This window comes from Vicugna pacos, chromosome 19 (assembly GCF_048564905.1).
Source record: "Vicugna pacos chromosome 19, VicPac4, whole genome shotgun sequence".
Classification (NCBI taxonomy): domain Eukaryota; kingdom Metazoa; phylum Chordata; class Mammalia; order Artiodactyla; family Camelidae; genus Vicugna; species Vicugna pacos.
This window is the reverse complement of record NC_133005.1, coordinates 9,117,894-9,141,944: the sequence shown is the minus strand read 5'-3', so window position 1 is coordinate 9,141,944 and position 24,051 is coordinate 9,117,894. Positions and strand designations below refer to the sequence as shown.

At 37.8% G+C, this 24,051-nt stretch overlaps 1 pseudogene; it reads right to left on the bottom strand.

Annotated features, from left to right (window-relative positions):
• Positions 1 to 861: 861 nt before the first annotated feature.
• Positions 862 to 14,263, bottom strand: LOC102527843 (pituitary homeobox 2 pseudogene; annotated as a pseudogene).
• Positions 14,264 to 24,051: the final 9,788 nt, after the last annotated feature.

Below are 24,051 nucleotides of genomic sequence, written 5' to 3'. Positions count from 1 at the left end.
ATAAAGTTGTATTGGATCTCATTCACAGCCATTAGTTTACCAATTTTCTATGGCTGCTTTTGCACTAAAATGACAGAGTTGAATACTTTCAGCAGAATCTGTGCAGTTCACAAAATCTAAAGTATTTATTACTTGGTTCTTAACAGAAAAACATATCAAGTCCTTTTTTTGGGTTTTCTTTTTTGTTTGTTTGTTTTTGGTTTTTGGTTTTTTTGCATGTAGTATATTTTACTCCCATGAAATAAACCAAATTTTTTCATATTTGCTGAAAAGTAAAGCAATAATATTGTACGAAATGATATACACAGGATAGGTTGTGCATAGCAGTTTCAGAAACACCATTTCATTCACCAGAGAAACTATTCTAAAACTGATATTCACACTTTTTTTTAATAATAATAGTGTGTTAGAAACATGCAGTGTGGCATTTAGTATATACATTCCTTTGCTCGCAAGCAAAAAATCCTAATTGCTTCTATATAACATGTTTTATTTTAAACCCTAAACTCTAAAAACACTGTTGTGATATTACTAACAACTGCTTTTTTATAAAATTAGTTTGACATTTTGATATATATATATATATGTATATATATATATATATATATACACAGCCTTTCAGTCATTTTAATGTTAACGATGCTAAACTTAAAAAATAACAAGCTTATAGTAATGTTAAAATGGCATATCCAGTCAAACATTTGCGTATGTCCTTGCAACAGGTGGAAATACTTTTAGTGAAAGACGTCAAATTTGTGGAAATTCCTTTGAAATCAAGAGCTTTCTTTAATTCGGTGGCTTCCTTTTCTGTCTTCTCTTTCTCTCCCTTTCTTTAGCGCGCACGACCTTCTAGGGTAACCCCTAGTCTTTCCAGGGTAGGTCTGCCCCCTCCTGCGGGGCCCTAGGGTCCGGGCACAGCAGGTGCGGCTCCCAGGGGCCGGTGCAGGCTGTGCTGGTGAGCACCAGGCTCTGCATGCTGGCGGGGCCCAAGCTGGAGCGCTGCTTTGCTTTCCGTCTCAGGCTGGCCAGGCTTGGGTTACACGTGTCCCTATAAACGTCCAGAGGGGTCGACAGCGCGTAAGGAGAGAGGGCATCAGCACCGCGGAATCCAGCGACGGGGTGCTCAGGTTGTTCAAGTTACTCAGGCTGTTGAGGCTGGAGCCTGGGAAGACCATCGTTGCTGAGGGCACTAGGCTGGATGACATGCTCATGGATGAGATGGAGATGGGCGGGGATAGCGTGCCCCGCGATGACAGGGGCTGGGTGTTCATCGAGCTGAAGAAACGGAAGCTCTTTGTGGGCTGGGAGGCCGACGTGAGGCCCTTGGAGGCCCAGGGGTTGTATGAATAGCCCGGGGACATGTCGTCGTAAGGCTGCGTAAGCCGGTTCAACTGCGGCCCAAAGCCATTCTTGCACACCCTAGACTTCGGGTTGCACTGTCAGTTTCTCCATTTGGCCCCTCAATTCTTGAACCAAATCTGGACTCGGGCTTCCGTAATGTTGGTCCACACTGCGATTTCTTCATGCATGGACATGTCCGGGTATCATTTCCTCAGAAAAGTGGCCTCCAGTTCCTGCAGTTGCTGGGGAAGTGAGTCCACTGCCCCGTCACCTCTCTTTGAATGGGTCTTCGGCACCAGTGTCCTCATTCTTTCCCTGGTGGCTCTTATCTTTCTCTGCAAGTCCTTTTCTTGATACATGAAAATCCTGGACCTTTAACTCTTCTAAGCTGTAGAAGCAGTTTCACAGCCGTCCTACAGATTAATTCAATAGGTGCTGAATCAAGACTACTTCCTTCGGGTTGGTCTCACAGAGAGTGGCTAGGTTCTTTCCATTTTTCAGTGAGCCATTGGCTTCCTCAACTCAGGTGTTATGCAGCTTTTTCAGACACAATGGAAACAAGAACAAACCAAACCCCAGGTGCCAGAGAGCATGGCTAGGTTTCTTTGAAAAATTAATTTTCCCAGCACAGATGGTTTACATGCCTAATTACAATTGAAGTCAGTCACAAGAAGAAAATGTGTCTGTCTCCAATGGCTTCCAACTTCGCTTAACCTAGTATGTTTGTACTAGTGACTGGTAATTTGCATTTGTGCAAGGTCTTAATAGAGTGTTTTTAAAAACAAATTCAGAAGATTCTGAAAGGAAAGTACATATGTAGGAATTTTCTGGGTAGAGATGAAGAATGATTTATGATACAAACTTTTGTGGAAATTATATGGATAAGCTGCACTTGGTTGCCACTTAGAGGAGAAAAAGGGGATGTGTAGCTTAAGGTACAGTTTTATTCTAGTGTGACAGATTATCACAGGTGAGCTTATTGTAACTGCTCCATGCACTCTCATGCTTACTGTGAAGCAATAACATGATTAGAATCGGCTATGTTAGGGTTTCTCAGTCTCCGCACTATTTGGACACAATAATTCTTTGTTGTGGAGTCTGTACTGTGCAATGTACAAGGTTTGGCAGCATCCCTGGCCTTTGCCCATTACATGTCAATTTTAACCCTCTCCCAAGCTGTGGCAATTTAAACTGTCTCTAGACACTGTCCGATATCTTCTGTGTGTCAAAATCACTCCTGGTAGAGAATCACTAGGCTATACTATGCTACAAGAAGATCAGTGGCTTACTACCCCAAATGTTCATATCTTGCTCATATAAATTCTACTGGGTAGCTTTCCAGGGCAACTGTACTCTATGTCCTGGTTCAGTATTCTGAGCTACTTTGATCTTATGGTACTTCCAATCAACACATGCTTCCTGGATCATCACGGAAACTAATGAGAGTGTAGAACTGAAAACAAGTTCTTAAATATTTATGCCCAGAAGTGACATTGCCAGTTCTGTTCACATGTCATTGATCAGAGCAATTACATGGCCATGCCTACCTTGTTTAGCATAAGTATTACCCATAAAACACCATTTTCTTCAGTGAACATTTGTTACTACTGAGAACTACTGTATTGTCAAGAATAGAGAGGCAGGATAATATTGTAGTTGAATGTGTGGATCCTGGAGCCAAAGCTCTTGGGGCTTAACCCCAGATTTACAGCTGTGAGTTTAGACACACTGTGTCTAATACTGTGCCTGAGTTTCTTCATCTCAAAAACAAGGATAATAGAAGTACCTAACACACAGGGAGCTGCAAGAGTGAAATATGTTAGCATTTCTAAAATTCCTAGATATAATAAGCACTTTTTAAATGTGATTAAGTAAAAAGAAATAATTTACAGGGAGAATAATTGTATACATTTTTATAAAAATATTGATAGGGTGAAAAAAGTTTTTTAAAAATGTGATGTGTATTCAGAGGAATTTGACTCTTTTTTTCCATTTGCAAGTGTGTTTTATTTTTATTTATTTTTTTCCTTGATGAACATGAATGTAAAAGTGTTCTTTTTTTTTATTGAAGTACATTGATTACAACGTGTCAGTTTCTGGTGTACAGCACAATGTCCCAGTCATGCATATACATCCATATATTTGTTTTCATTTTTTTCATTAAAGGTTATTACAAGATACTGAACATAGTTGACTGTGCTATACAGAAGAATTTTTTAAAAATATATTTTTATATATAATGGCTAACATTTGTAAATCTTAAAACTCCCAAATTTATCCTTTCCCATCCCCATTCTCCAGTAACCATGAGATTGTTTACTATGTCTGTAAGTCTGTTTCTGTTTTGTAGATGAGTTCATTAATGCCCTCTTTTCTTCTTCTTTTTCTTCTTCTTCTTTTAAAATTCCACATATGAGTGACATCATATGGTATTTTTCTTTCTCCTTCTGGCTTACTTCACTTACAATGATGATCTCTAGGTCCATCCATGTTGCTGCAAATGGCATTATTTTATTCTTTTTTATGGCTGAGTAGCATTTCATTATATAAATGTATCACAACTTCTTTATCCAGTCATCTGTCAGTGGACATTTATGTTATTTCCATGTCTTGACTATTATAAATAGTGCTGCTATGAACATTGCAATGCATGTATCTTTTCACATTAGAGTTACTTCCAGATACATAACCCAGAAGAGGGGTTTCTGGATCACATGGTGAGTCCATTTTTAGTTTTCTGAGGAATCTCCATACTGTTTTCCATAATGGCTGCAGCAGAATACATTCCCACCAACAGTGTAGGAGGATTACCTTTTCTCCACAGCCTCTCCAGCATTTATCATTTGTAGACTTTTGAATGACAGCAATTCTGACTGATGTGAGGTGATATTTCATTGCAGTTTTGATTTGTATTTCTCTGATAATTAGGATATTGAGCATTTTTTTTCATATGCCTATTGGCCATTTGTATGTCTTTATTGGAGAATTTCTTGTTTAGGTCTTCTGCCCATTTTTCGATTGGGTTGTTTGGGGTTTTGGTTATTAAGTTGTATGAGCTGTCACCTCACACCAGTCAGAATGGCCATCATTCAGAAGTTCACAAATGATAATGCTGGAGAAGCTGTGGAGAAAAGGGAACTCTCCTACACTGCTGGTGGAAATGCAGTTTGGTGCAGCCATTGTGGAAAACAGTATGGAGATTCCTCAAAAGACTAAAAATAGACTTACCATATGACCCAGCAATCCCACTCAATCAGCTCAGAAGGAATCCTAATTCAAAAAGACACCTGCACCCCAATGCTCATAGCAGCAGTATTTACAATAGCCAATACATGGAAACAACCTAAATGTCCATTGACAGGTGACTGGATAAAGAAGAGGTGGTATATTTATACAATGGAATACTATTCAGCCATAAAAATGACAATATAATGCCATTTAGAGCAACATGGATGTTCCTGGAGAATGTTATTCTAAGTGAAGTTAACCCGAAAGAGAAAGAAAAATACCATATGATATCATTTATATATGAAACCAAAAAAAAAGACAAATGAACTTTAATATAAAACAGAAACAGACAGACTCACAGACATAGAACACAAGCTTGTGGTTGCCAGGGGAAAGGAGGTGGGAAGGGACAGACGGAGTTTGAGATTTCTAGAAACTGACAGATATATACATAATAGATAAAAAAGTTTACGCTGTATAGCACAGGAAATATATTCAAGATCTTGTAGTAGCTCATGGTGAAAAAGAATATGAAAATGAATATATGTATATTCATGTATGACTGAAAAATTGTGCTGTACATCAGAAATTGACACATTGTAAACTGACTCTAGCTCAATAAAAAATATAAATAAACAAATAATAAGTTGTGTGAGTTGTTTATATATTCTAGAAATTAAGTCTTTGTCAGTCGCATCATTAGCAAATATTTTCTCCCATTCCATTGGTTGTCATTTTGTTTTGCTTATGTTTTCCTTTGCTGTACAGAAGCTTATGAGTTTAATTAGGTCCCATTTGTTAGTTTTTCCTGTTATTTCCATTGCCTGGATAGACTGCCCTAGGAGAACATTGCTAAGATTTATGTCAGATAATGTTTTGCCTATCTTTTCTTCTAGGAGATGTAGTATCCTATCTCATATTTAAGTTTTTAAGCTATTTTGAGTTTATTTTTATAAATGGAGTGAGGGAGTGTTCTAAGTTCATTGATTTACATTCTGCTATCCAGTTTTCCCAATATCACTTGCTGAAGAGACTGTGTTTATTCCATTGTATACTCTTGCCACCTTTGTTGAAGATTAATTGACCATAGGTTTGTGGACTTATTTCTGGGCTCTCTATTCTGTTCCATTGATCCATATGTCTGTTTTTATGCCAATGCCATGCTGCTTTGATTACTGTAGCTCTGTAATATTGTCTGAAGTCTCGGAAGATTATTCTTCCAGCTTCACTCTTTTTCTTCAATATTGCTTTGGCAATTCTGGACCTTTTGTGATTCCATATAAATTTTAAGATTGCCTGTTCCAGTTCTGTAAAAAGTATCCTGGATAATTTGATAGAGATTGCATTAAATCTGTAGATTGACGTGGGAGTACAGCCATTTTAATGATATTGATTCTTCCAATCCAAGAGCATGGGATATCCTTCCATTTCTATAAGTCTTCTTTAATTTCCTTAATCAATGCTTTGTAATTTTCTATGTATATGTTTTTCAGCTCCTTGGTCAGATTTATTCCTAAGTACTTTATTGTTATGGATTCAATTTTAAAAGGGATTGTTTCTTTATTTTCTTCTGTTGATTCATTGTTAGTGTAAAGAAATGTAAGTGATTTTTTATGTTAATCTTGTATCCTGCTATATTGTCAATTTTTTTAATTAGCTCTAGTAGTTTTTTGTGGAGTTTTTAGTGTTTTCTGTATATAGTAAGTCATCTGCATATAGTGAGAATTTTACTTCTTCTTTTCCAATGTGGATCTATTTTATTTCTTTTTACCTTGCCTGATTACTGTGGCTAGGACTGCTAAGACTATGTTTCCTTTATTTATTTATTTATTTGTTTATTTATTTATTTATTTATTTAGGGAAGAGGAGGTAATTAGGTATATTTAATTATTATTTTCAGAGAAGGTACCCAGAATTGAACCCAGGACCTTGTGCATGCTAAGCATGTGCTCTACCACTGAGCTATACCCTCCTCCCCAAGACTATGTTAAGTAGAAGTGGTGAGGATGGGCATCCTTCTTTTGTCCCAGATTTTAGTGGGAAGGTTTTCAGTTTTTCACCATTGAGTACTATATTGGCTGTAGGTTTATCATGAATAGCTTTTATGATGTTGAGATATGTTCCCTGTATACCCACTTTGGTAAGTTTTTATCATAAGTGGGTATTGAATTTTATCAAATGCTTTTTCTGCATCTATTGAGATTATCATGTGGTTTTGGTTCTTTCTTTTTTGGACGTGGTGTATCACATTAATTTGCATATGTTGAACTATCCTTGTGTCCCTGGGATAAATCCAACTTGATCATGGTGCATGATATTTTTTATGTGCTGTTAAATTATGTTTGCTAATATTTTGTTAAGGATCTGTGCATCTATGTTCACCAGTGATATTGACCTGTAATTTTCTTTTTTGATCATATCTTTGTCTGGTTTTGGTATCAGGGTGATGGTAGCTTCATAGAATGAGTTTGAGAGGACGCCTTCCTTTTCAATCTTTTGGAAGAGTTTGAGAAGAACCGGTATGAGTTCTTCTTTGTATGTTTGGTAGATTCCCCTGTGAAGCCATCTGGTCCTGGACTTTTGTTTGCAGGGAGGTTTTTTATTACTAACTTTATTTCACTTCTAGTGATCAGTGTGTTCAAGTGGTCTATTTCTTCTTGAGTCAGTCTTCATGGACTGTATGTTTCCAAATACTTGTCCATTTCTTCTAGTCATCCACTTTGTTTCCATATAGTTGTTCATAGTATTCTCTTATGATATTTTGTATTTTTGTGGTATTGGTTGTAATTTCTACATTTTTCTTTCTTAATTTGTTTATTTGTGTTCTCTCTCTTTTCTTCTTGGTAAGCCTGGCCAGAGAAGTTTGTCAATTTTACCCTTTCAAAAAAAAACAGCTCTTGGTTTGATTGATTTTTCTATTTAAAAAAATCTCTATTTTATTTATTATCTCCCTAATCTTTATTATTTCCTACCTTCTGCTGGCTTTTGACTTTGCTCTTCTTTTTCTAATTCTTTTAGATAGTAGGTTAAGTTGTTTATTTGAGATTGTTCTTTATTGAAGAAGGCTTGTATCGCTATGAACTTCCCTCTTAGGACTGCTTTTGCTGCATCCCTAGATTTTGATTTCATCATTGACTTTTTTTTTTTTTTGGTAGCATGTTGTTTAATCTCCATGTTGTCATTTTTTTTTTCTCCTTTGTTTCTCTGTGGTGGTTTTCTAGTTTCATGGTTTTGTGGTCAGAAAAGAAGTTTGAAATAATTTCTATCTTCTTGAATTTGTTGAGGCTTCTTTTGTGCCTGAATACATGATCTATCCTAGAGAATCTTCCATGTGCCCTTGAAAAGAATGTATATTCTATTTTTTGTGGATGTAATGTTCTGAAAACATCAACCAAGCCCAATTGTTTTATTGTGTCATTTAGTTTCTCCATTGCCTTATTGATTTTCTGTCTGGAAGATCTGTCCAGTGATGTTAATGAGGTGTTAAAATCTCCTACTATGATTGTGCTCCCATCAATTTCTCCCTTTATATCTGTTAGCATTTGCTTTATGTGTGTAGGTGCTCCTATATTGGGTTTGTATGTGTTAACAAGTGTAATATTCTCATCTTGTATTGCTCATTTTATCATTACAGTGTGTCCTTCCTTATCTTTCTTTATGGCCCTTTTTTTAAAGTCTATTTTGTCTCAAATCAATATTGCTACTCCTGCTTTCTTGTCATTTCCATTTGAGTGAAATGTCTTTTTCCATCTTCTCACTTTCAATCTATGTGCATCCTTCTCCCTAAAATGGGTCTCTTGATGCAGCATATTGTAGGTTCTTATTTTATTGTCCAGTCTGCCTCTCTGTGTCTTTTGATTGGAGCATTCAGTTCATTGACATTTACAGTAATTATTGATAGATGTGTGCTTTTTGACATTTTGAACTTAGTTTTCCTGTTGATTTGGTATTTCTTCTTTGTTCCTTTCTTTTTCTTTTTCTTTTTGGGCTTTGAGTCACAATACATTTTTCTCTTCTGGCTGTTGTATTTCCTTCAGAAGGCATTTAAGAAATTGTTACCATTATAACTTCATGAAGATAAATGTTCTTCCATGTGCACCATATTTGTGACTTGGCTTCCTAAATTTCCCAGATTCACCTGCTTTACAACTTCTAGAGTGTTCAACATACTCAGACATTGGCTTGTATCTTATTTATAATTTGGCCTTTATGTTACTCCAACAGAATTCTGATCTAGTCTTTCTGTGTCTTCTTAGTTCCTTTGTTCCTCTTTGTTATCATCACACAAAGCTTCAGATAAACAAATTTCTTATTATCACCCAATTTTCAAATATCTTCTTAACATTGTTTCTGCTTGAGATTAGAAGAGAAGATTCAAAAGGAGTGAATCTCTGGAAATCTTCATTATTAAGCAACTCTCCAGCTGATTTCTACACACATCACACCACCACAGCCAAATTCCTTTAAGAAGCTATCTTATAATAAGATTCTACTATACATCTAAAATGCATTTATACAAAAAATAAAAATAAGCAAAATAGTTTGAAATATTTGTCATTATGCACATGAAATCGTTATCATATTCCCTTTGAAAAACTACATACATATGTCTTTAAAGTGATAAGTCAAAATGTAGGTCATAATTTCACCTAATTCTTTCACTAGGTTTCAAAATATTATCAGTAAAAAAAAAAAAAAGAAAGAAAAAATATCAGGTAAATATACTTAGAGAAAAGAATAACAAACATGCATCTGTGATTATACGAATGAAGTTTTTAGTACATATCCTCTTCCCTGTGGCTTTTTCTTCACCAAAATTTTGGAAACATTTCTAAATAATAGATTACAGACTCTTGGAGAGAAAAAGTAGTTCTTCCTTCCATCTCTAAACTATCCTAGTGTGATGAAATGCCATGAATTACCTTTAAACCTTAGTGGTAGTAAGGAAACTCTTCTAAACAGTCCTACTCCAGGCCACTGTTTTCAGAATTTCCCCTTGAAATAATTGTCTATAATCTATATATTAGTATAAATGACAAGGAAAAAGAGAGCTCTAATATCAAATTTTGTAACAATATGCTGTGACTCAGACTCACTTATTTTTCAACAGTTGAGGCCTCTGGTTTTGATATAGACATCAACATAAATAATTTAGACTAGGAATAATTAATGGTTTCAAGATCAGCTTAATATACTGAATTTGTTCAAAGGTATAAGGTTATGACATTTCCTTGTATTACAGCATTTTCCACAATCAGCTTTCCTTTATGTCAGCATAGCAATCACAGTCCATAAGAAGCAGTGGCAACTCTATTAGATATAGGACAATAAGGCTGTAAATGAACCTTCTCCTCACAAATTAAAGATGTGTCCTGGACATCTCATTTGCATGTTATCCTCTGAAGAATTCTGTTCCCTTATGGTACACATTATTGTTAGAGCAGGCAAATAGCTAGATGTGAGCAGAGAAAGGGGAACACAGACCAAGTGGCAGGAATTGGGCAGAAAGGAGGGGCACAGGCCAAATGCAGGAAACCACACATCATGTGAGCAGCAGGGATCCTTGGGCAGAGAAAGGAAAGCAGGAACCTTGGGGCTGATAAGGGATCATGCCTTTTGGGATGACAAGTGGCCTGGAGAAGAACAAAGAAAGGTGAGAAAAGGCAGGAATTTCTAGTGTCCAAATGTAACCTTTTGCTCATTATGCCCTCATTTCAATAAAATTAGCCTTGCAGATCAGAAGTGCCCATCATGCACCAACACCAGGACACTTCCGATCCAGGCTAAATAAGGACAAAAATCCCTCCTCCCTACCATATGACCCAGGAATCCCACTCCTGGGCTTGTATCCAGAAGGAAATCTACTTCAGGATGACACCTGCACCCCAATGTTCATAGCAGCACTATTTACAATAGCCAAAACATGGAAACAGCCTAAATGTCCATCAACAGGTGACTGGATAAAGAAGATGTGGTATATTTATACAATGGAATTCTATTCAGCCATAAAAACTGACAACATAATGCCATTTGCAGCAACATGGATGCTCCTGGAGAATGTCATTCTAAGTGAAGTAAGCCAGAAAGAGAAAGAAAAATACCATATGAGATCGCTCATATGTGGAATCTAAAAAACAAAAACAAAAACAAACAAACAAACAAAAACAAAGCATAAATACAGGACAGAAATAGACTCACAGACAGAGAATGCAGACTTGTGGTTACCAGGAGGGCGGAGGGTGGGAAGGGATAGACTGGGATTTCAAAATTGTAGAATAGATAAACAAGATTACACTGTATAGCACAGGGAAATATACACAAAATGTTATGATAACTCACAGAGAAAAAAATGTAACATTGAGTGTGTATATGTCCATGAATGACTGAAAAATTGTGCTGAACACTGGAATTTGACACAACATTGTAAAATGATTATAAATCAATAAAAAATGTTAAAAAAAAATCCCTCCTCCCTTTGGGAAGGTGGAGTTGGGATGATAATCAGGGAATATGACCCCAAACCCTTTCCTCCCCAATAAATATTCTGCCCATTCATTTTTATACCCTATGTAACTGACTTGCCAAAGAAACTCAGGGTAGCTACTCCCCTGAGCCTGCCCACTCTCCCCTGAGAGTGTACTATCCGTCCTTTAATAAATTCTCACTTTACCTTTTTTAACCTCTAAGTCTTGTCTCTGAATTCTTTCTGGGATGGGATAAAAACCTGGAACACCAGTTGCATCTATAGGCAACAGTATCAATGCATCAGCTCTCTCAAACACCCCCTAAGAGATTTTGATGCCACTAACTATCAAGGATACCCATATATCACTGGTCTTTCACCAATAGCCAGTATTAATACCCTGAAAACACATTAATCATAGATCTCAAATAGGAATACATGAAGGATAAGACAAAAGAAAATACTCAAATGTTCCAAGATGGAATTTAATTAGTTACAACAGACTTTTCTGTTACCTATGCAACAGAATTTTCTCCTATGTAAGAAATCAGGGATTTCTTTTTTGGCCCCCAAATCTTGATCTGAATATTTATTTGATAAGCAGGGCTGGATTATCCCGCCTCCATGGTGGGTTCTGGCCAGTATAAGTCCCACTGAGATGGAATGAATTACTTGAGACTCTGTGGAAAAAGTCAAAAGAGCAAGAATCAGGAGCCAACTCCATGAGCCTCTCAAATGCTCCCATTGATTATTGTGTATAATCAAAGAAAAAATCATTAACAGTTGTGTGGGATGGAATGCAGGAATTTAGGGAAAAACAAGATGGGATCGAGATTGTAGAAGTCGCAATGAGTACAAAGGCTTAGTGTATCTTTAAGGAAGTCATGGGGAGAGGGGAACAAGATACATTCTTTAGATATGTTCATTACAAAGCAGATCGCCAGACCAGCCATGTCCTTGTTTTGGGGATAATAGACTATCTAACAGCACACAAGCCCAGTGTTTCTAGCTGAGGGCTTGGGTTATTGCTTTGCAATGAGCAGCGTGCTATCTAAAACCTCAACTATGCAAGCAAGTCATTGCCTTTGCTTTTTACAGCAAGGAGACAGGAGTGCAGATGCACAAGCGCCTGCTTGCAAAGCAGTTACTAAACACATTTGTTTTTCTTAAAGGTGACAGGTGGCTGGGGTCTGTTACAATTTGTTAACCCAATCATGGACTCCCATGATCCACCAAATGTATCACTTCATACTTAGTAGCAGCTCCTAAAACATGCAAGCATGATTTATAATAGTAACTGGTACATAATAAAAGCCCAATGAATGTTAGTTTGCTAACACTGTTTTTATTTTTGTCAAAGATTCTACCTTTCAAGAATTAAAAAAGTCATGGCAGCTTTGAAATGGAATTAACATCAGATATACACCTTTTAATCTAAGCATACAACAAAATTTAGCCAATTGCCAATTTCTAATTGATTGTTTATAATATCTATTAACACATACACAAATTTGGGTCAGCTTTCAGAAAAGTAAAATAAATATTTGTCTATGGGCTGTGCCTGACAAAACAATACAATACATTTTTGTGTCTAAATATATCACTTGGCTAAGTGCAAGCTTAAAATTTCCAGTCAGGTATTCTTGGTTATATATATATTTTTTTCTTTCATCACTTTAAATGTATTATGCCTTCTGACCTGCAAAATTTCTGCTAAAAAGTTAATTGAGAGTCTTATGTAATTTCTCTTTTACATAACTGGCTGCTTTTGACTTCCTGCTGTGAACGAAATTACTGCAATGTGAATGAAAATACTGCAAACATATCAGTAAACAAAGAATGCTGAAACCAAGTCATCAGCGGCTGCCACCACCCGCCAGTGAGGACATGCCTGCAGCCCAGCCTCTGCAGCCCTTCACAGTGGTGCCCTCTGAGCGGACTCAGAATAGGAAAGGACAGGATACTGGCCCTAGATAGCTACGTGCTTGACAAAGGAATGGATTCAATGAGCCCAAATGTCTGCTTCCTCCCATACATAGAAAAGCACTAAATTCTTGAACTTGAGATGCCTGGTTCTCTTTAGATACCAAGCAATCTTCTGTTGTTCCAAGCACCTGGTCTTTGTTGTAAAGCACCTGTATATCCTAGCTCCTCCCCTACCTCTTGGGAGCAGTCCCTCAGAGAGATCTGAGAGGCTGTCATCCTGGCTCAAGTCTTCCCATCAAATAAAACATAACTCTTAACTTTTTGGCTGCACATATATTTCAGTCAACACTGCTTTTAAATTGATTTATTTGTTTTCTTTATCTTTAAATTTTGCCATTTTAATGACAATATGCCTTGCTGTGAATTTCTTTGGGTTGATCTAGTTTGGGGTTCCATTTTTTTTCTGGTCTTGAGTGTCTATTTCCTTTCCCATGTGGGAGAAATTTTCATCTATCATCACTTTAAATAAGTTCTCTCCCTCTTTCTCTCTTTCCTCTCCTGAGATTCCCTACACTGCGAATGCTTGATGTTGTCCCAGAAGTATCTTAAACTGTCCTCATTTTTAAAAGTATTTTTTGTTTGTTTAAGCTTGGGTATTTTCCATTACTCTGTCTTCCAGTTGGCTGATCTATTCCTCTGTATCATCTAATTTACTGTTAATTTCTTCCTTTGTATTTTTTATTCATTGTATTCTTCAGCTCTGCTTGATTTTTTAAATATTTTTGAACTCTTGTTAAATGTCTCACTGTGTTCTTCTGTTCTTCTTCTGAGTTCAATAAGCATTTTTATGATCATTACCTTGAACTTTTGTCCAGGCCGATTGCTTATCTCCACTTTTCCTTGTTCTCCTGGGGTCTTATTTTTATATTTTATATCCCTCTTTCACCTCATTTTGCATAAGTCTCTGTATTTTTTTTTTTTTTTGGTATGTATTAGGTAGGTCATTTATGTTCCCCAATCTTGGAGAAGTGGACTTACATAGGAAAAGGAGTCTTACATGGGGCCCAGCAGCACACTTCTCTCTGTTTCCCAGAGTTGTGTGATCTGGAGTGTCCTCTGTGTGGGCTGATTGTCACACATTGGTAGATGGGGCTGGCCCTCAGCCCGTTGGTTGCCAGGCGCTAACCTGTGCGAAGGCTTCCAGTTGCTGGTGAGCGGGGTTGGCTCCTGCTGTGGCTGGTTCATAAGCCAGGAAGATCCAGGGCTGAGGCTGGACCACTGGCTGTTGTGGCCAGGCAATGGCATTGATTGCTGCTGGGACTGGTGTTCCCAAGACTGGCCAGCTGTTGGGTAGGTACGCCTCTGTCAGGTGCTAATAGGCTAGAGAGGGGGCTTTAAAAAGGCACTTAGCAGCACCAGTATCACTGTCATAGAACAAGCACCCCAGAATGCTGCCACAAGCCTCTGTGTCCCCAGGAGGAATCCCAGGACCTCCAGTCTCTGGGAGTCTCTCCAAGGTCAGGAAGTGGGTCTGACTCAGGTTCTTTTCAAATTATCATCTCTGAGCTGGGTGTTAAAGCATGTGTATTTTGCATGTGCCCTTTAAGAGCAGAGTCTTTGTTTCCCACAGGTAAGCATTCATATCTATATAATAAAAGTATAAATATCTAAGTGAGACATTATATAGTAATAAAAGTAGTGGTAAGGCTGGAAAATGGATCAGAGAAAAAGGGTTTTGGCGTCATAAAACACTATCCCTTTAAATAAAAAGTTAGATATATACTAATAACATAATATGATAACTGTTAATGGTGACAGGTAAGTATATATGTTGTATTATTTTATGTGTGCTTGAATTGTTTGATAATTAAGAATAAAGTTGGCACAACCAGAACCCTAAAATTACAGTAAATATGTATCCCTCATCCAAGCTAGTGTAGACCTGGTATATCTAAAGTCAAAAATTAATTGTCATCCCTCCCCAGTGACTCACAATGATACAATTAGTTCTTAAATGCCACTTCACACACAAGGGTGAAAGGGGTCAGGGAAGAGAGCAAAACTGCATTGATTAGGATTCTATGTAGGAGATATTGGAAGTGTTCTTCATTCACCTCCAGTTACAAACTCAGAATTTTTATGATAGTTAAGTGAATTAATACCTACAAATAACTTAAAACAGTGCCTGATAAAGTAAACACTCAATAAATTCTGGTTATTGTTGCTTTCAAAACACAAGAGAGAGATTATAGAAGTGGCCAGCTCTCAAAATTACTAACAAGTCAACAATAACATAATGCAGCTAAGATCTGAGTTTAGGACACCACTCAGGTACAAGCGTTCCATACTTACATATCATTTGGTATACATAAATCAGACAAAGAATTTTGATAAACAGATGCTTGCCTTTATTACGTTGTAAATAACTGAAAGGAATAGGAACAAATATGCTGGCATCAGCAATGATTTAGAACCAGCAGAGTGGTGGATTTCACTTTCACAATTACTCTGTATATCATCCCTCCCAGCAGTGACAAAATGTGAGTATCAAAACGTAAGCCTTGAAAAATAGAAAAGAAAGTGTAAACTTTGGAACTTATCAGTTCAGCGTTCAAATCAGGGTACAACTTTTTATTTTTTTAACTAGGAAAATGATATTGAAAATGTATTTAAATAATCTTTGCTTCAGAAAATTTATCATATAAAAAGTAATGTCATGACTGAATTCCCAGGGCTGTTGTAAGGTTTATATTCATATAAATATAAAGCCTGGCACTGATGTAGGTAATGTTGGTTCCCTGTGTTAAAATATGATCAGCCTTCACAATATTTACTGTCCCATTATTTAACATTTCTCATTATCACAACTCAGTTATTTCTGTGAGAATCACTTATCAATCCCAATTAACTTAAAATACATCCTTTTAAATCAGTGTAGCTACAAGCTTCCATGAAACTGTTTAGTAACTTCACATGTGTTATTAAACATTTATTATTACACCAACCACCTTTACTAGTTAAAGCCATTCAACACACACACACACACACACACACACACACACACTCACATACATAGATGCAGCAATTAAGTTAACTGGAAATTTTAAGAAAATGTAAATTCACGGATGCGTCTCCTGTGCATTCCTTCCCCAGAGGCCAGTAAAGGGTAGGTAGGAGGATCCCTGCCAGTGACTGGCATCAATTTACAGCTGAAGTTTTATTGCTTCTCTAACATGTCAATAGCTCATTCATTGAGAACGTGGTGTACGGCCTCCTAATGCAGTTCTCAGGGAAAAAAGTAATAAGACTGATTAAGAGGAGTGATCAGTACATCACCAAGAGGGCAAAGAGGGAAACCCCAGCCTCCCTCCATCTCCCCACAAAGATCAACAATCTTTGATCCCCCCCAAATAACTGACTTTTGGAGATCTCATAGGGTCTACTTTAAAAATGTAAGCAACACAAACACAAAATTAACTTGAAATAGTTAAACATAAAACTTGAACTTGTAAAATTCCTAGAAAAAAACAGAGGAGAAATCTCCTTGACATTGGTCTTGGATACTATAGACAAATGTGTACACAGCCTAATATTCTCAAGTGAACCTGTATTCTGACAATAAGAATTAGTTAATAGCTGTGACCATTTTAGGACAGTTTTAACATATAACTCTGTGAAGAACACAAAGGTAAGTAGAAAATTATAAAATCTTAAATGTAGAAGAAAATTTAAAGAGCATATATTCACTGGCAATACAAAATGCATTCTTCAATAAGATGGCAATGCCTATGATGGCATTTGGCACCTACTTGGTGTTCAGTAAATATTTATTCACCTAGTATCTCTTTGCTGTGCTTGTAACATCAGATCGCTACCACACTGATCTAGTAGAACTTTCAAAAGAAGACTTGAGGAGAGTTGAACCCAGTTTTGGTGAATTTTTGCCATTTGGTGGAGACTGCTGCTTCCCTTACTAAGAATTTGTCACCCAGATAATATAATTATTTCTAAAATTTATCCAGCCCGATCATCAAGACAAAGAAGTCTTTAGCTTTTTGGTCAATTTCTTCTCTTTCACATGTTAGTTAAAACTATTAAAAATATTTTAAAATCCTCTCTTGGCACCATGTCTTCCATCAGTCATTTTTCTAAAATTTCTTGAACAAATTGTTTACGCTCAGTCATAAGGTTTTCCGCATCTTTCATGCCTTGTGCCCACAAATAACATCCTCAACATAGCCAGTTACGGAAGTGATCCTTCTGAAATAAGCATATTTCACCTTTTTTTGCTCTCCTTTAAAATACTCCCGTTTTGGAGACCCCACTGCTTTGTTTCTCTCTTTAATAACCCTCCTTAAAAAAAAAACCTTCCTTGTATTATAAAGAATTTTTTAATAAATATGCCTCAATTATCATTTCAGTGTTGTTTCTCACATTTGACGCTGTCTTGCATATCACATAACCTCTTTCCGAGCTCTCAAACACCCACATCCTCAAACTGCCTTTTTCCTGGACATGGGCCAGTTTGTTTATTATTCTGGGTGTTTCTATGTGTTTTCTCAACTTGTCACCTCTATGGAGGTAAAAAATCACTCCCATGAGAAGAGAGTCCTTCTACCACCCCACCCGTACCCCGGAGCACTATTTGTTTTTGTCAGGGATTCCGATCCAAGGTGGGGAGGCTTCCTGGTGGCCCAAAAGGGAGCAAAGTATGGCAGCATGAATGAGGTCATTGGCATGGGGAAGCTGGAGGCAGGCTGAGGAGAAGATGGGTGAGGGGGAGCTTTTTGGCTTTCCTCTCTTGGGCAGGGAGGAGGGTTTCCCAAGCTGGAGGCCCAAGACGAGGGAGGGGAGCTGTCAGTTGAGTTCTGACCCTGGCCCTGACCGGGGTGGATCGCTGAACTGCAGTGGTTTGGGCTCTCAAGCCGAGAACGCCCCTCTTTGTGCAGAAACACCTTCCGCGGATCAAGAAACTCCATTCCAAGACCCTCGTCGGAAGAGTTTTTTCCAGACTGACCACGATCCTTCTAGGCCAACGGGTCCAGGGAATGGGGCCTCCATTCGATCTGTCTTCCATCCATCTGTCTGTCCACAATATCTTGAATGTCCTTGTAGAATTCTGGATGGTAGCACCTCTCCAGGATCCTCCAAATCTTTGTAAGTCCTATCCTGGCAGATTCCACCCCAAAGTCCTACCGCACAGCGCAGGGAACTAGATTCAGTCCCTCGGGACGAGGTCTACTGAAAAAGACCCAGCCTGGACCAGCCTGGACCAGCCGGGCCATCCGATCAATGTCTTTGCAGGGTCTAAAAAGAGGCCGACAGGCAGGTGACCCTCAGCAATCAGCAGGTGAGCACGCCGGATGGATCGGGATCGCCGGGCGGCCAGGAAGCCTGGCCGGACCACCTGGCGCACGGACCGCCTGGCGTGCATTTCTCCACTTGGGTGGGCCAGTTTTTAATTATAAGTAATTATGAGTTTTCTTCAGCAAAGATCCCCTAGGGATGACAATAATAGTCTTACTGCCCTAATTAAAGCTTTTTATAATAAAGCTAATATCTATTCTTGTTTAGGTGAAAAATGTTTGAGATTATTCTTGCTTTTAAAATCTTCAAAATAGAAGAGTTCAACCAACCACAAGATCACATCTATGAGCTGTGATTTCATTCCTTAGCAACTAGGCAGGATTTTACAATTACTTTTGTCTTAATATCTAATTTAAGACAAGAGAGAGTTAAATAACACATTTATCACTTATTAATATTATTGTTTGAAATAATAGAAAAAAAGTATACAAATAAAATGAATCCAAAGCTCTGCTGCAAAGTCAGAATGGGTCCCATCAACAAAGTAAATGGTGGAGAATTTCTTGAGCAAGGAATAAAAATAAGACCAAATGCATACCTGAGGATTCTGAAATCCTATTCAAGCTAAAGAGACAGTCAAAAATAAATGAATTGTTTTGCAGAAGAACTCCAGAATAACTTAAAGATGAGAGGAAAGAAGGATCAAAGGAGAATCAACCATAGTGTAATCAGCAGAGATTAATTAGAGAGATGGAAACGATTACATGATCCTTTATTCTCAGAAGTAACCTCCCTCTCCCACTGGTTGTCTCCAGGAAGAATCACAAATATAGCCAACCAAATGAAAAATAAACTGAAACAGTAGCCTGAGACTCCTATGGGTACCAAAAGTCATGCAAGCCCACAAATAGAGAATATAATCTACCTACATTTTCTAGAGTCAACTGACCCATTACATGTTAATCGCATCCTTGAGGTTTGAGTTTAGTGCTTTCATGGATGCTGTGAGCAATGCTTTTTAGTGCATATTTCACAGTAGTTTTCTGTTGCTTTCACCTTTGAGAACAAATGCTCGGGAATGTATGGGTACATTTAATTGGTTGTTGGGTTGGTATGAGGCAGAAGTGGTAAGACTACTCCTGCCAACCCAGATTCTCAGAGAGGAAATTAGTAGCCGAGGCAATAGGAAACTGATTTAACTGATCATGTAATTAGCTAGATCTATGTCAACACTGAGGATGAAGTGTGGGGAATAAACAGAAATTGATTCTATGAAATGTTGAACTTTCATTTTGTTTTACATTTCAACTAAGTCTGCCATGTTGCCTAAGTTTACTTGAATATTTTAAGGCATTAATCAAAAAAGAGTAATAACCCAACAACTGGAAGAAGAGTGTCTGGAAGGATCCACAGAGTTTAGCACACAACTGAATGGACCAACATTGAAAGATCATTCACACTTAGTAGAAGAAAGTTGGCAATTGTCCCCATTTGCTAGCACTTATTGTTTCTCAATAGGTGATTATACCTGAAATACAACATGACCCGAATGCTTGAATGAGGGCATGAGTGAAGAAGAAAAAGTTGCATTTAGAATAAATTAGAGGAATTTATCAATATAGTCTATCCACAATTTGGGTTAAATACACAAGCATAGATTTTACAGGTAAAAATCAGAGAGAAGATGAAGTAATTTGGGGTTGGGCTGAATTGGTACCTGTGCAATCACTAGAGGCTTGGCATTTAATGTGTTTGTTTGGGACTTGGTTGGTCATTAAAGTACTTTCTAAGTGTGCAACACAGTTAGAACCAAACAATGACCAGAAAGCCTTTGGGTGACCCAGGGTGAAAGATCCAGTAACAAAAAGCAATAGAAATGCTGGGTTATCACTTTAAGAATACTTAGCATCTCACCATGTCTCATGGCCAGTCCCAGACCCTTTCCTCTTGATCAAGTGAAACAATTAACCAAAATCTTTTACATAGAGCTTTCTTTCCCAATGCAGCCGCACCTTCACCGACCGCTCCAACCTGCGGGCCCATCTCCAGACCCACTCAGATGTCAAGGAGTACCAGTGCAAGATGCTCCAGAACCTTCTCCCGAATGTCCCTGCTCTGCAAGCACCAAGAGTCGGGCTGCTCAGGGGGCCCCCAATAACTCTTAAGGCTCCTTCTGACTCTCAAGACCCTCCCCTGACTGCAGCCTCCCCCAGCTCCAGAAGGAAGTTACCCACATCCTTCTCACTGCCACAGAATTCCCTTCTGAGCTCCACCTTCTGGCTGCATTGGGCCCCACAGGACTCTGAGGACCAGTTCCCAGTCATCCACTTGGGTGTCTCATTGGGCTCTGAGAGAGGCCTTTCTGTGGACAGCTGATGGGACGGTGGCTGGCATCAGAGACCCCTCCTGGTGGTCGCCGCTCCCAAGCATTCCGGAGTTGGCCTTTCTGTGTGAGTTTGTGTATCCAAAGCTGTTGGATACAGCTGCTTTGAGCTCCAGGACAAAAGATGTCAGACTTATAAGAAATTATTCCCCAACTGAGGGGACCCTCAGGCCACCCCTCCAGGAGATGTGACTGACTATGCAATTGTCTACCTCAGGTGCACCCACAGGGCCTGCGGGGATGGTCACTGACACCAGGACAGCATCTAGTCCCCAGGATGCCCCAGGGCCTGGGCAGCTATTTCACCCTCCTGTTTGTCATGGGCACCTGTTTCATGGGCAATTTAACAACGTCGCAAAAGGGACTGTGAGTGACTGCCTTCACTTGCCGGGGGCCCAAGTGGGGGTTTCCTCCCCACTGGTGTATCTCCTGGAACTACTTCTGGGGCCCGGCAGGTGGGCCCAGGAGGAAGATGTTTACATTTTTAAAGGCACACTGGTATTTATTTTGCAAGCAACATTTTATACTAAGGAAGCATTTTGTATAGTTATATGTATGGTTTATTAATATTCAATAAAGTGGTTAATTTATATATAGAAATAAATAAATACATACATACATACACAAACAAATAAATAAATAAATAGTAGAGCTTTTTAGTTTGTCCTCTGTGGGACAGGAACATCTATGAGACATTTGTAACATCATGTTGAGTGGAATGAGTCATGGGGTTTTGACCCCAAGTGCTAATTGCTAAATGCTGTTAACAAAATGAGTACAGTCACTGCAGATACAGCGCTATGGGCATAATAATCAGGGTGCAGAGGATGGTCTGACATCAAGAGACCTCTCCTGTTAATCAATTCAGAATTCACCAAGAACAAAACCAACAATCACGAGTCCCAAGAACAAAGGGCTCACTTGAGTTACTGGGCAGTAGAGTCAGGTCCTTCCTCCTAATTTCTAGTTGTGAGTTAAGTTTAGTCTTCTGTATATCAGAGTTTTTCAGATTTCTCCATGGCCATTGATCTGGGTAACTCTTCACTGAGAAAGGAAAATGTCCCATCTTTTGAATCCAGAAATGGCAAAACAGTAGTTGGAGTCTCAATATAACAGTCAGAATAAGAGTTTACCTGGACTTGGTTGATAAATGAAGCTCTCACTTGGAATCACCTTGTGATAGACCCAGAGGAACCCATGCCATCCCTTCTGGTCTCTTCCCCAGTTACTGTGCTATGAAACCAACGGAAACCTAGTTCCATGATGTTAGTAAGTTGAAGTCATTGGATGTTCCTCTTTATGGAAACAGTAAATCAAAAGAAATATTTAAACCTTGATGGAATTGCAAAGATATCTTAATAGATTTGAAAGATACAGAGGTGGAAGTTCCAAATATATTCCCATTTATTTTCTGAGTTTTTCCAGTACATATAATGGATAGTTCTTTAGAATAATAGGATTACAGAGAATTTAATCAGGTGGTGACTTCAATTGAAATGAGTATTCCATATGTGAACACTACCATGGAGCAAATTAATTAAGCTCCTAGAACTTATTATAAAATTGTTGCTATGGCAAATAAATTTTTCTCCAAATTATAGTTAATTTTCAACCAGGCAGAAGAGGAGGATGCTATTTAAATCATGACTCAGGGATTCATCAATTATTTTATTTTTCTCCCATAATCCAGACAACAGTTATCCCAAAGATCTCATCACCCCCAGGAAGGTTTGCTCTCTGCTGTATCACAAATATTATTTTATGAATTAGAGACCAGAAGGCAGCAGATACCCTAGGCTGTCTTGGTAAGATACATATACTGTATACTTAGAATATTTGTCCTTGAAAAACATGTCATCTCATGAATTTTCTGACAATTCTTATGTTCTTAAACATGTTAGGATATATTCCTCAAGAATATGTTGTACCCCCTTGAAGTGAGAAGATGGTGGATTGCCTACATGGGACTCTGGATTTTGGAGACAGCAAAGATCAGTGGCCTTCTTCTTCTTCTTCTTCTTCTTCTTCTTCTTCTTCTTCTTCTTCTTCTTCTTCTTCTTCTTCTTCTTCTTCTTCTTCTTCTTCTTCTCTTCTTCTTCTTCTTCTTCTTCTTCTTCTTTTCTTCTTCTTCTTCTTCTTCTTCTTCTTCTTCTTCTTCTTCTTCTTCTTCTTCTTCTTCTTCTTCTTCTTCTTCTTCTTCTCCTTCTCCTTCTCCTTCTTCTTCTTCTTCTTCTTCTTCTTCTTCTTCTTCTTCTTCTTCTTCTTCTTCTTCCTTTCTTCTTCTCCTTCTCCTTCTTCTTTCTTTTTCTCATTTTTGCTCATGTACCCTAACAAATTTGAATAGTTCTATCATGAGTTTAAAAAGTTACCATTGATACAATTCCTAGTGAGTTGTAAATAATGACATTTCAAAAATAAAAATTAAAAAAATTACATGCTTCTTTTTAAATGTAGTGCACGAAATCAAAATACCAAAGTAACTTGATACCCACCATCAATTATTTACAAAAATGCATGGAAAAAGTTTTCTTCAGCAGTCACAAGTTTTACATCTCTCCATATTCTCCTTGGACTTGTAACTTTATACTGTTTCCCTTAGATAATTGAATTCTAATATAATATCTTTTAAGCCTAAACAACTTATTAATCACATTCTTATGCTTTTCTGCTACAGAAATATTTCAATAAATTAAAGGAAAAAAATCCTGTGATAATAAGACTCTGAGCCACAAACAATTCCTTCTATGTAGTCATCATAACAATTATAATTACTTGTCTACTTAGTGCAGTAGGCAGCCCATCGGTCTCATTGTAACAATTATAACTAACAGACAGCTGACCAAATGACACAAACATATTGGGGACTTTGAGAAATTATGAAACATACAATGTATAATTTAATTTTAAAATAATCTCTTAGCAATAGAAAGAGGGCATTTCTTTCTAATAAGTTTAGGTATCTGTAGAAGAAAAGCACTTGTAAAATTGAGACAAGGCTCAACATTAATCTTATGACTCAGTGGGGTTTTCCTTTTTCATTTTTTTTTTTGTGCAGAGAAACATTACTCATAATAACAAGATGGAATTGAAGGAATTTTTTTGTTGTAATATCAATGAGTTTTTTAAAACCCTTCTGAAATATAAGCCCTCAAAACCAAAAAGACCAAATGCTATCAAAATTTATTCCTAATTATACATCACCAGGCAATTCAATTATGCCTCCTTTTTTTTTTCCAACAAACAACAAATATTTATTGAACATCTATTATGTGCAGGCACTGTTCTAGAACCAACACTCCCAAAATAAGGAAAAACAAGATAGAGGTAGAAAATGCAAATTCTGAGGGAAAGGGGTGATTGAGGAAGAAGGCTGAGGGGACTGAGGAACGTGCAGCGACGGGGC